Source organism: Mustelus asterias, chromosome 3, assembly GCF_964213995.1.
Source record: "Mustelus asterias chromosome 3, sMusAst1.hap1.1, whole genome shotgun sequence".
NCBI classification, from domain to species: Eukaryota; Metazoa; Chordata; class Chondrichthyes; order Carcharhiniformes; family Triakidae; genus Mustelus; species Mustelus asterias.
In genome coordinates, this window is record NC_135803.1 from 18,928,724 (window position 1) to 18,943,570 (window position 14,847).

Genomic DNA, 14,847 nt, shown 5'->3' on the forward strand with positions numbered 1-14,847 from the left:
GAGATTCATTAACCTGAAAACTTTAACAATTTGAGCCATTTCTCCCTAGACCTGTGAAACCATCTGAAGAACTCAACTGCTTTAAGATTTAAACCAAATGCCATTATATGTTAAAAAGGGAACTGCATCTATACATATGTGGACATTTTTCAATGGTGTAAAACGGGTGATACTGGATCAGCTGCCCATCATAGATCTCTCACAAATGTCATTTCCATTGACTTCATATTAAGAAAAATAATTTCCGTCTGTCCTGATTTGGGGTCCCCTCCTGCCAGTTTATATGATGTTCCTCTCAGTAAGATTGCAGGCTCAGATAGATTCTGCTCTGTCATGTGAAGATCTAAATTGGACCTGGTAACCCAAGTTGCACGTAACTTATGCTGAACACAAATTTTTTTGTTTCAATGTTTTTCTGACCCTGCTCTGTTAGTTTAATACTGGTTACAATTCACAAATAAATTTCAACACTAATCCCTCCAGCCACATCAGAAGTTTGAATTGAGTAACCCTACAAAGCTGATCATTCCTATGATTTGAAGCTCTTATTCACTCCTCCTCCGTTTGCCCCACGACCCTCCACCGGATCTGGATTCTTGAGAATTCAAGGGTGGCATGGTGGCACAGTTGTTAGCACTATTGCCTCACAGCACCAGGGACCCAGGTTCAATTCTGGGTCACCAACTGTGTGGAGTTTGCACTTTCTCCCCATACCTGCGTGGGTTTCCTCTGGGTACTCCGGTTTCCTCCCACAATCCAAAGATGTGCGGGTTAGGTTGATTGGCCATGCTAAATTGACCCTTAGTGTCAGGGGGATTAGCAGTGTAAATATGTGGAGTTACGGGAATAGGGCCTGGATGGCATTGTGGTCAGTACAGGCTCGATGGGCTGAATGGTCTCCTTCTGTACTGTTGGGATTCTATGATTTTTCCATGATTCTAATTCCCTGCCACACCATCTCGCCTCTTCTTTAAGACAATCATTTCTGTTATGGCTCTTGGCCAGAGCCCCAAAATTATTGATAAGATCCGGTTAGGGACTAGTAATGCTTTATTTAAGGGTAAAAAAAAGTTGAGATTTAAAACACTTGTTCAGTGAACAAAACCACAAGTTTCTATGGGTTTTGATCAAACAAATATGAACTTTATTATACAAGATCAGAAAGATAAAACAATTTACAATATCTATTCAGGGTTAACATGTGGTACATATGAACTAACAGGCAAACTGTGGCCAAACAGAGCACATTGCACAATCAACTTCCAATCACTTATCACATACAATACAAATAAACTTTTTGTTTTATTCCACAATTACACACATCATATTATAAAGTTAGAAAGGTTTCACCAAACCAATAGCCAATATGCATAACAGGTGGAAATAGAAGAATTCAAACACCACCAAATTATCATAACTCAGAATCTGCCATTTCTCCTGCACCATTTTTAAGCTCTGAATAGAACAACAGCAGTAAGATGTCTTTGGCCATATTCTTTAGTTCAGCAATAATTATTGGCCTGTCGTTTCTTGGTTCCCCAGTGTTGGATTTGGGGAGTATCCCAGAGAAGCATTGGGGCATCCCACTTGGAAGTTACCAGGTAAGGGCTTACCGACCAATTGTCCAAAGGCTCTAACATCCCCTGGACAATTGTGCTGGGATAGGAACAGTCTGATAAAGATATTTCAAATGATAACTTTGGATGGTTCTGCCAGTGTTACTTCAATTGTTACCTCTAAAAATGTTAGGAAAAGTAGAACCATTCCTAACTTCAACGTAACTATTTTAATCAGACCACACCCCATAAAGGACACACCCCATGCCACACACCGCATAACCCCCCACACCAGGCCAAGCTCAAGAGCGTACTACCATGTTACCACCAACACGTCTCCTGTTCCACCAGAGGCCCAAACATTCTAGACCACAGCTACACAAATATCAAACATGCCTACCACTCTATCCCCCGCCCACACTTTGGGAAATCAGACCACAAGGCTGTGCTCCTGCTCCCGGCTTACAAGCAAAAACTGAAGCGGGAGAATCCATCAAAGAAAATTGCGTAATGTTGGTCTGAGGAATTGGATGATCACCTACGGGGCTGTTTGGAGTCAGTGGACTGGTCAGTATTTAAAAACTCTGCAACCAGCCTGAACGTGTACGCCACTACAGTAACTAACTTCATTAATAAATGTGTGGAAGACTGTGTGCCAAAGAAGCAAATCCTTGTGTTCCCCAACTGGAAACCATGGATGAGCTAGGATATCCAGCGCTTGCTGAAGTCCAGATCTGAGGCGTTCAAGTCAGGTGACACTTGACCTATACAAGAAAGCCAGGTACGATCTAAGGAGATCCATCAAAGATGCCAAAAGACAGTACCGGACCAAGCTAGAATCCCAGGCTAGCCACACCGACCCCCGCCGACTATGGCAAGATCTGCAAGACATAACAGGCTACAAGATGAAGGCATGCAAAATCGCCGGCTCCAACGCACCCCTCCCTGATGAGCTCAATGCATTCTACACCTGCTTTGAGCAAGAGGTCAGCAAGAGCATGCCCTCCATCCTGGAAGTCCTGGATGAACCTGTATCTGGGGTCATCAACGACGTGTCCTGGTCCCCCCATGCCAACACGATAGTTAAGAAAGTCCACCAACGTCTCTCTTTTCTCAGAAGACTAAGGAAATTTGGCATGTCAGCTACGACTCTCACCAACTTTTACAGATGCACCATAGAAAGCATTCTTTCTGGTTGTATCACAGCTTGCTATGGCTCCTGCTCTGCCCAAGACCTCAAGGAACTACAAAAGATCATGAATGTAGCCCAATCCATCATGCAAACCAGTTTCCCTCCTATTGATACTGTCTACACTTCCCACTGCCTTGGCAAAGCAGCCAGCATAATTAAGGACCCCACGCACTCCGGACATTCTCTCTTCCATCTTCTTCCATTGGGAAAAGGTACAAAAGTACAAACACCGACTCAAGAACAGCTTCTTCCCGGCTGCTGTCAGACTTTTGAATGGACTTCCCTTACATTAAGTTGATCTTTCTCTACACCCTAGCTATGACTGTAACATTACATTCTGCACCCTCTCGTTTCCTTCTCTATGAGCGGTATGCTTTGTCTGTATTGTGCGCAAGAAACAATACTCTTCACTATATGTTAATACATGTGACAATAATAAATCAAATCAAATCAAATCACCCTCCCCCACTAACTAATCTTCCCATACTTCCCCCTCCCACCAACACAGAATTCCTCATCCCCTCTTTGAATGACCTCCGACCCAATCCACCCCACCATCCCCGACCTGACCCTCTGACTCAACCCACTCCCAGCCCTGGCAAACCCATCTTTCATGCGTGTACATTGGTTCTCTACACAAATCAGATTTTCTTCCAATTTCTCGTTATCGGCAAGAAACTTCTCGCGTTTGGCCACAGTAATTTTTATGAAGTGGGCAAAATAAATATGATCAGATGCCCGCTGCAACACAGTCATCATAATTCACCATCTGTGCTGGCCAAATCATTACCTAGAAGAAAATCTACCCCTTCAACAGGTAAACAGGGAACAATTGCCACAATAACAATGCCATTTACTAAGTCAATTTGTAAGTCAACTTTAGACAAGGGAATAGATTCACAAACCCCACTAATATCCCCTAATAATACTTCCTTCATCAAACTGTCTGGAACGTAATTGTATCATCAGCCGCTATCAATGACTGATCTGCCCCAGAGTCTCTCAAAATATTACTTTATTTGTTTGGTTGGAGGAGGAAGGGGACAATTCTCAAGCATCATCTGAACTTGAAACGTCAGCTCTTTTCTCTCCTTACAGATGCTGCCAGACCTGCTGAGATTTTCCAGCATTTTCTCTTTTGGTTTCAGATTCCAGCATCCACAGTAATTTGCTTTTAACAATTCTCCCTTGTTAGGTACGGTAGCACGGTGGTGCAACTCGGTGGGGTGGCACGGTAGCACAGTGGTTAGCACTGCTGCTTCACAGCTCCAGGGACCTGGGTTCAATTCCCGGCTTGGGTCACTGTCTGTGTGGAGTTTGCACATTCTCCTCGTGTCTGCGTGGGTTTCCTCCGGGTGCTCCAGTTTCCTCCCACGGTCCAAAGTTGTGCGGGTTAGGTTGATCGGCCATGCGAAAAAAAAAATTGCCCCTTAGTGTCCTGAGATGAGTAGGTTAGAGGGATTAGCGGGTAAATATGTAGGGATATGGGGGTAGGGCCTGGGTGGGAGTGTGGTCGGCGCAGACTCGATGGGCCAAATGGCCTCTTTCTGCACAGTAGGGTTTCTATGATTCTATGAGGTGAAATTGCCTTTAATGTTTTTAAATGCCTCCCTTGAAGTTATTTCAAAGTCTCAGTCTATTAAAAAGTCTGGGGTCTGACTTGGAATGTTTCTGTCAGAGAAGCAGGATTGAGATTCTAACCACAGGTGTTGGTAAAAATGTCCTCACTTGCAGTCGGTGCTTCAGCAGGGCATGAGGTGTTGATGCCCATTCCTAACTGTCCTTGAACTGAGTGGCTTGCTCAGCCATTTCAGAGAGCAGGTAAGAGTCAACCATAGGGTCTGGAGTCACAGGATGGCCAGACCAGGTAAAGATGGCAGATTTCCTTCACTGAAGCAAGTGAACCAGATGGGATTTTATGACAATCGACAATGGTTTCATGGTCACCATTAGACTTTTAATTCCAGCTTTTTTATTGAATTCAAATTCCACCCTCTGCCACAGAGGGATTCAACCTCAGCTCCCCTGAGCATTACCCCGGGTCTCTGGATTACTAGCCCAGTGACAATACCACTGCACCACCACTCATGTTGTTTAGCAATTGGCACTGCAATTTGTGAAACTTAATGTAATTCTCCGACCTTTTTGGGGTCGGCAGAAACCTTCAAGCACCTGCTGTAACTCAAAAAGCCAAGCTGCAAAGCTGCAAAAGGTAAAGTCGCCAGAGCCCCAGACAACCATAGGCTGCTCTCCCCTTTTGAGGGGGAGAGCTGACAGGTAGTGATTTTAACCTGAGGGTCACCACACCTCAGGCAAGAGGCAAGATTGAGAAGGTAGGGCCTTCATGAATAACCTTAGCCGGTACAGGAACTCCGGCATTTCCACCAACTTCACCTGAGCACAATGAAGTCAAAAGCATCTCAGCAGCAATTTGTTAAGTGGCCCTCCAAGTTACCCCAGATCAAGGGCCATCTTACTTGATAACATTTTTTGCTTCAGAAGCGAATAAGGAAGGTATTCCCTGCACATTTGTTGACCAATTTTACCATTTACACATTGTATCAGTTTGTTGGCGTTGTAATGTACCTTTAATGGATTATTATCATGGATTATGATGACATTATTAGAAGGGAAATGTGTCATGTGATCTGGTCTTAGTGTCACTTTTGCTTTGAGCAGAGCACACACACAACTCTGATATTTTCAAGCTTTATACCTATGTATGACTGTTCTGATGTGCCTAGACTTTATAAGTGAACCCATGACATGTCTACCCAATCCTGATGAGCAATTGGCGCATTGTGTCTTGTACAATAGGTAAGCAAGATAATACATCACAATATAATAACACATGTGGCACCTACATAGTGCCCGTTCAAGCTCTTCAGGTGCTTGCCGGGGATGCATCTATGAGCACTGGAAATGCCAGTCCTCTGAATAAGTAGGAAATTGACTAAATACTGAAGGCCCTTAGTGAAAGGTGACAAGGGACAGAGACACCCTGTCCTCTTTTGAGCTATCAGAACCTCAAACTATAATGTTCCTGCCAATTAGCTTCACACATGCCTCATTTTTCGTGTCATTTTTGAGGATTTTTATTTATAACAATATTAAATGACAAAAATGATAAATTTTGTGCATTTCATGAACTATATTTTTGTGTACTTACTGAAATGGATATTTGTTATGTGCAAGTTGGCAAACTGAGCGATAGTGCACTACAGGGTTAATCTGCTTCTCCACTCCTGCTGCACACTTGGAGTACATACTGAGAAATTCTGCACTCAACGATTTTCTGTCCATTAGCTGCAAGAAGCCTAAAGATTACTCTCAAATGCCTCAAGGTAAGAATCTAAAGCCAAGACCCGACAGTGCAGAATGTGGTATCGGGGGAACCAGGTAAGTGACTGTGACTGAGGCATGTGCAATGCTAATGGGCAGGAACTCTATAGTTTGAGGGTCTGATAGTTCAGAAGAGGTCATGGTGTCTCTGTCCCTTGTCACTTTTCGCTAAGGGCCTTCAGTATTTCATCAGTTTCCTACTTATTCAGAGCACTGACATTTCCGGCATGGTAGGGGGAGATTATTGCCCCCAGAGTTGTCCTGAAGCCCATCACTGATGCCATCAGCTTTTTCACGGATGTGACAAAGTTCCTCCCCTCAGAAGAATGGCCAGAAAATCCAGGAATATATCCGACATAATTGGATCCATGCCATTTTCCGGAAGCTTCTGTCAGTTGCCCAACAGCATTTCAGTGAAGGGCCCTGGTGAACAAGTAAATTCGAGTACCTTTGTTTTATATTCCAAAAAGATTATCTGGTCATGTGTAAATTGGCTGCCACATTACTGACATTACAATAGTGATTGCATTTGAAAAGTACTTCATTGTGCGGAAAGGACTTTGGATTGTCCTGGGGTCATTTTTTTAAATTAGTTAAGCGGTTATTGGATAGGCACATGGAGCACACCAGGATGATAGGGAGTGGGATAGCTTGATCTTGGTTTCAGATAAAGCTCGGCACAACATCGTGGGCCGAAGGGCCTGTTCTGTGCATACAGTACTGTTCTATGTTCTATGTTCTAGTGCCACAAGTAGGCTTAACACTGTGCTGAGGTTATTGTGAAAATCCCCTAGTCGCCACACTCCAACGCCTGTTCAGGTACACTAAGGGAGCATTTAGCTTGACCAATGTACCTAACCAACACATCTTTCGGACTGTGGGAGGAACTAGAGCACGCGGAGGAAACCTATGTAGACACGGGGAAAACGTGCAGACAGTGACCCAAGCCAAGAAGCAAACCCGGGTCCCTGGCGCTGTGAGGCAGCAGTGCTATCCACCGTGCCACCCCTTGTGACCTAGTTCCCCTAGTTCTGTGTGGGACAGGGGGCAGCAAGACTCTGCCACTGGCCACAATCCATTACAATAAAATGGTCATGCACTTGGTCATGGTCCAAAAATGTGCGGGTTAGGTGGATTGGCCATGCTAAATTGCCCCTTAGTGTCAGAGGGACGAGCTAGGGTGAATGCCTGGGGTTGTGAGGATAGGGCTTCGGTGGGATTGTGGTCGGTGCAGACCCAATGGGTCGAATGGCCTCCTTCTGCACTGTGTGATTCTATGATTCACTTGCCAATCATCAATAAGAAAGTGTTGGAACTTTTAGCTACATTTAGGGAGGTGAGGAAGTGAGCCTTCCCACACATAGGGTAGAGTCAGACTGTGAATCCAACAGTACCTTTCTTCCTGACCTCACAGTTGACAGTTATACTATATTAGTGACAGAATCTGTAAGGCAGGTCATTCACCAATCTCCTCAGCTTGAGAGTAGCACCCAGAAACCTGAAGAGACTTTGGAGAGTGTAGCCGTGGGGTTACGGGGGGGTAATCAATACTAAAACACTGGGGCTGGGGAGTGGAATCAGAAGTAATACAATTAGCTAAGAATAACTACTGTTCCTTGTCAAAGGAGATAGCTCTCTCTTGTGATCAAAGGCTGAATGATAAGATGTTATAATGGTCCGACTCAAAAGTGGTAATTATATTACCTTACCATTGTCTTTCATCACCACATGTTCACCGATAGAGGGAAAAGCAAAAGACAGCGCCGCATCCTGACAGGTTATTTCCTCTTTAAAATAAAATGCTATATATCTAAAACTGCATCCCATCTAATAGTCCACTCAGAAAGGAGGCAGTAATGCATGGTGGAATGTTCGAACATAAGCCATTAAAACACATTGCACACATTCTATAAAATATGAGCCCGAGTCGCACATTGTGCTGTCTGTACAGTTTTCTACAATTCTTTAGTCCATTACTGTGGAATACAATTTACTGTAACTTCATTTCCTGTGCCTAATGAGCCCCATGGACCTGTTGTGATGCCTTCATTTCAAGCCCTACCACAATCTAATTTTGTTTAGTGAGGCATCTGGGCAAAGATTCTGCCACATTCTCGCATTAAAGTTGAAAAATTAATGGGTAGAGACAGTTGTTATGTGAAACGATTAAGGGAGGAGCCTTGCATACATTAATTGGGGCAAAGGGAGAGAAAGAAAATACACACAAATGTTCTTCGCCGGGCTAGAGTGATGTGTAATGTCATCTTAAGAGCATCTGGCTATTTGACAGTGTCTTGCCTATCCTAATGGACACTCATAGTTGAAAGCGAAACTGATATTCCACTGAATATTAAAAGCAATTCCCAAAGACGGCAAATAGCTGTCTGTATGTTTCATAGAAGCAGCGATCGCAAACAGAGTAGCTGGTTTGGATTGGTTCCAGTATAATTATAGTTAGTCCCCCAGGTGACTAGTTGTGTTGGCAGCTTGAAGCTGTTTATATTTAGCTGCAGCCGTTCCTCAAGATAGCAGTGGTGATACAAGGCTTTAATCCGACTGAAAGAAAAACACAAGAGCAGTTCTATTCCACATGGAAATTGCGTCGGAATAGCAGGAGAGTGTCACCAGCAAGATGTGCTTGTTTTACTGATGTATGATTTAGTGATGCTTGTAGAAGATTTGCATCTGCTTCTCCTGCGAACCTGTTTAAAACAAATCCAAGTCTCTTATTTCTGTCAGAATTTCATGGACTGTATCCCGAGCGAAGCGCTTTATTGAGATTAAAGATTGCTCGTATTTTCCCTCACTGAGCAATTACCAGGGTAATTACTATTACTGAATATCAATTATACTTTCTGCCGGTAACATGTGACACACACCACACAGACACAATTCCATTTCTGGAATATTTGAACACATAACCACAGGGCCTACACGTTAACACTGACATCTGGAGCCAATTTGTAGGTGCAATAACTCTTCACTTAAATTTCTTATGCATTTTTCTGATTATCAAAGAATAAATCTCACTACCAGGGCCTCATTATAGGTTTTAAAAGAAGAAGGTTAAAAAGAATTACGATCAATATTAATATTTTTCTGAGCGTAACGCTTTAAATCCAGTGGAAATGCTTGTTTTCACAGTCCCAGCTATTGTTTTTTCATTTCTGATCACCTCTTGTCACGTTTTGAATGTCTTTGCTTAAACAGTGAGTGATGATGACATCTTTAGGGGGAGGGGGGGGGTTGAGTGGATGGGGGAAGCGCTGATGTGAATCTGTTTTAAACCAAACAGTGCGAGGGAGCTGAATTGAAATGATCGCTGAGGCACTCGTGCGTTAATGACGATCTCTACCTGACATTAATCCAGTTTCCTCTTCACTGTCACACTCAGTAACCCCTTCCCAATGCCGCTGTCTACGACTTCTTCAGTGTGTTCTGCTGTTTAAGCAAATGCTCTACCACTCTCTCCCCACCCCCCCATCAGAAAAATACATTCAGGCAGAAGAAACACACAGATATTAAAATTAACTATTTTTCGTGTACAAGAATGATTTGGCTTTGAAACGATTCTCTGCACACTGTCCGCAAACACCCCCCCCCCCCCCCCACCCCGCCCCCAATTTTCTCTCCCAGTGTTTCTGAGTCAGGCTTAAGTAAGGCTCAGTGGGTGTCATCCAGCCTCCTGTACCACACTCCAATGATCATTCTTTTGATTTATCATTGTCACATGTATTAATATATCGTGAAAAAGTACTGTTTCTTGCACGCTATACAGAAAAAGCATACCGTACACAGAGAAGGAAAGGAGAGGGTGCAGAATGTAGTGTTACAGTCATAGCTGGGGTGAAGAGAAATATCAACTTAATGCAAGGTAGGTCCATTCAAAAGTCTGATGGCAGCAGGGACGAAGCTGTTCTTGAGTCGGTTGGTACGTGACTTCAGACTTTTGTATCTTTTTCCTGACGGAAGGTGGAAGAGAGAATGTCCAGGGTGCTTGGGGTCCTCGATTATGCTGGATGCTTTTCCAAGGCAGCGGGAAGTATAGGCAGAGTCAATGGATGGGAGACTGGTTTGCGTGATGGACTGCGTTTCGGACAGAGCAGGAGCCGTACATAGAGAAGGAAAGGAGAGGGTGCAGAATGTTGTGTTACAGTCAAAGCTAGGATGTAGAGAAAGATCAACTTAATATAAGGTAGGTCCATTCAAAAGTCTGGTGGAAGAAGTTGTTCTTAAGTCAGTTGGTACATGACCTCAGACTTTTGTATCTTTTTCCCGAAAGAAGAAAGTGGAAGAGAATATGTCCGGGATGCATGGGGTCCTTGATTATACTAGCTGCTTTTCCGAGGCAGCAGGAAGTGTAGACAGAGTCAATGGATGGGAGGCTGGTTTGCATGATGGACTGGGTTTTGGACAGAGCAGGAGCCATACCAAGCTGAGATACAACTAGAAAGAATGCTTTCTATGGTGCATCTGTACAAGTTGGTAAGAGTTGTAGCGGACATGCTGAATTTCCTTAGTCTCCTGTGAAAGTAAAGGCGTTGGTGGGCTTTTGTAACTATAGCATCAGTATAGAGGGACCAGGACAGGTTGCTGAGATTGGAACACCTAGAAACCATAAGACCATAAGACATAGGAGCGGAAGTAAGGCCATTCGGCCCATCGAGTCCACTCCACCATTCAATCATGGTTGATTTCAACTCCATTTACCCGCTCTCTCCCCATAGCCCTTAATTCCTCGAGAAATCAAGAAACTTTAAGCTCTTGATTATTTCCACCACACAGTGGCACCTATTCAGGGTATCATTTCACTCAGACATTATAGCTAATCCCCACTCTATGGGCAAGATTTTCCAGCCATTTCCGCCAATGGGATCGTCCGTTCCACCAACGGCAAGCCCCTGCCCGGGGTTCCCCGGTGGTGGAAGGTGTGAACAACGGGAATCCCAGTTGACAGCAGCTGGACTGGAAGCTTCTGCCACTGGCCAATGGCAGGTCACCTCCACCAGTGCAAAACACGCCATGAGGTGGGGGTACAGAAAGTCCCGCCCAATACTTAACTGTCATGACAAATAGGAACAGGAGGAGGCCATTCAGCTCCTTATGCCTAGTTCAGACACTCAATTCTGTCATGACCAATCTGTAACAACTCAATTTTCCCACCTTGGTTCCATAACTCCTAATATTCTTGTCTAACAATAAATTGGAAGATTCCCAAAAATGGATGCTGCCAAATTTTGAGGCACAATCTTAAACCTCAAATTTAACTTTATTAACTGACCCCCAGCCTCTGCAATGGTTTGGGAGAAAGCAGCTCCAGGATTCCCACTACACGTGTATTTTTCAGCAGTAATTGGTGGTTAAGAGTGGGCCTTATATAATCCCCACAGTGCAGAAGGAGGCTGTAATAAGTCTCTGGAGGCAGAAGTCCCTTCACCAAAATCCCTTTATTTACAAACTCTAACAGCAGTACACAGAGTGCTCGCAGTCAGCAGTCTACCTTCAGGAGTGCCAGAGGAACTGACACTCCCAATTAAGTACAAGGCAAGGGCTCCCTGATTGGTCCATCAATTGGATCCTTAATCACGGAGTTCATACTCCAATAGGCCAACCTCAATGGCCTGATTGAAGTCATTTCAGAGGCCATTCAGCCCATCGCGTCTGCAACGACTCCCTGACAGAACATCCCACCCAGGCCCTATTGCCGTAGCCCCACGTACTTACCCTGCTAACTTACACATCTTGGGACACCAAGGGACAATTTAGCATGGCCAATCCACCTAACCTGCACATTTTTGGACTGTGGGAGGAAACCAGAGCACCCAGAGGAAACCCACGCAGACACGAGGAGAATGTGCAGACTCCACACAGATAGTCTACCGAGGCTAGAATCCAACCCCATTCCCTGGCGCTGTGAGGCAGCAGTGCTAACAACTGCATCACTGTGCTTTGACTGATTCTTACGGAACCTACCAGAAAGACACTGAGGCAAATTACAACATCCCACTGCTACTTTGAATTATTTGACTCAACCTGGCATTTTTCTGGCCTACCCGATACAACAGCACACTGCCCCCGTGGGTGGTCTTTTAAAAGGGGTTTGTGAAGTGTGCTGGTGAAGCTTTTCAGAGGGCCAGTGCACAATGCCAGCAAGTGACAGGATGCTGTTCAATCTCAGAGTCCTCGACTTCAGCTAGATCACTGCAGGAAAGAAACGCGCAAACCACTTCCCTACGGGGAAGAAAATACCAGAGCGAGAAACATTGCGAGCCAATGTAGTGCATCTCCTGGCAGCCGATTCAATACAGCATCAGCAAAGGCCTTCCTGCAGTGAGCATGCTGCTTAAGAAGACCAGGCAAGATGATACTCCGGTTGGAATCAAAAACCTTACTCTGGACAGACAGCAATGAAAGGAATGGGCTGCCTCATGTGTGACTAAACCACAGGAGACTTTAAGTAACAAACTAGCAATTAGGATCCATCAAAAGTGGATGCCCAAGAAAAGTATAATTTGAGTACCAGGCAACATGATCAGAAACAGATCCACTGTGCTGTAATCTGTGCGCTGTACTGTAAAGCCAACCGCAGGAGGTCCCATAATCCAGGCTAACCATCGGTATTCCATGTTGATGATCAATATTTTGATGGTCTGGCAAAGCATGCCAGCATTTTTTGGCAATATCAGAGAGTAATGTGACTGACCACAATTGATATCAAACAGTAATAGTCGGAAAATTAATTCAAGACTTTTTATTCAATCGTAACCATTTCTGTAAAATGTGACAAACATCTGCATACGGAGAAGGGGCCATTCGGCCCCTCGAACCTGCTCCACCATTTAATAAGGTCGTGGCTGACCTAATTGTAACCTCAATCCCACATTCCTGCCTACCCCCGCTAACTTTTAGTCTCCTTTGTTTACCGGCGGCACAGTGGCACAGTGGTTGACACTGCTGCTTCACAGCGCCAGGGACCCAGGTTCGATTCCGGCCTTGGTTGCTGTCTGTGTGGAGTTTGCACTTTCTCCCCGTGTCTGCGTGGGTTTCCTCTGGGTGTTCCAGTTTCCTCTCACAGTCCAAAGATGTTCGTGTTAGGTTGATTGGTCATTCTAAAATTGACCCTAGTGTTGGTTAGAGGGATTAGTAGGGTTAATGTGTGGGGTTACGGGAATAGGGCCTGGGTGGGATTGTGGTCGGTACAGACTCGATGGGCTGAATGGCCTCCTTCTGTACTATTGGGATTCTATGAGTAAGAATCTATCTAGCTCTGCCTTAAAATTATTCAAAGACTGCTTCCACTGCCTCTTGAGAAGAATTCCAAAGACTCACAAATGTCTGAGAGATAAAAATTCTCCTCACCTCTGTCTTAAATGAGAGAATCCTTATTTTTAGGAACAGAGATCCCTTAGTTCCAGATTCTCACACAAGAGGAAACATCCTTTCTACATCCACCCTGTCAAAACACCTCCAGATCTTGTGTTCTATAATCATCAATCAAATCACAGGCTCCTGTGGTGGGGAGAACTGGGGGGAACAGGGCAAAAACTCAAGACACTTGGGCAAGTGGTTTAATTTTGAATGTTGTTGTGTAATTCCCAGTACAACAATGAAGCCAAAGCTCTATTAAAACTGCATGGGGAAGAAGCAGTACGGAATCATACTTACTCAGGTGTCAACATGGTCAATAAAATTGATAATTTACGACATGCCTAATAGTTGAAATAGAATACTGCTAAAAGCTTAATGTCCTGATGTTATTGTAGAATTCACTTGCTGGTGATCTCTATCAATTTAATACGTATATTAATATCAAAATAATACATAGCTTGTCGCAACTGGGTAAGGAGGAGTGAACTGGCTTCCCTTATATTCAGCCCCTTAGTCGATCACAACAAAGGTTTTAAAATGTGTATTTCCCACATAAATGCCTTTTCCAAGCCCATTGTATTTAATTGTTAATAAGGAGCCAATTAAATCAGACTTTTGCATGAAAGAAAAAGGTTTGTTAGTTACCAAACCTGAAAAAACACAATAAAGACACGACCACACACGCACACATACACACACATACGCACATACACACACACACACACACATGCCATATGCACCCACGCACACACCACACGCACCCGCGCACACACACACACCACACGCACCCGCACACAGAAACGCACAGCACCCATGTGCACACATGCTCCAGTTTCCTCCCACAGTCTGAAAGACGTGCTGGTTAGGTGCATCGGCCATGCTAAATTCTCCCTCGGTGTACCTGAACAGGCGCCGGAGTGTGGCGACTGGGGGATTTTCATAGTAACTTCATTGCAGTATCAATGCAAGCCTACTTGTGACACTGATAAATAAACTTTAAAAAAAACATGCACCATACATGAGTCCACACGCACAAACACACACATACACACACATGCCACACGTACACACATGCCACATGCACACACACACGCGCCACATGGATGCACAGACAGATGTCAGAAGTAAGAAAGTTAGAGTCCAATTAAAAGTTCAAAAGAATATACAATTAAGTCCTTTGCTTGTCCTTGAGGTGCAGATTGTTGCAACTATTTGGAGTTAGTGGGTTTCCTGTAGAATTCTGGAGTTGACTTTGTTTAGGTGTGCTCTTTATTGAAGATTCCAGAGACAGAGAGAGGAGATCCTGGCTGCTCCTTTCCAGTTGTATTTTCAATGACTGTTAGTTTTATGTCACCTCCTGCTTGCTCTTCCCTGTGTCTGCTTGGCAGA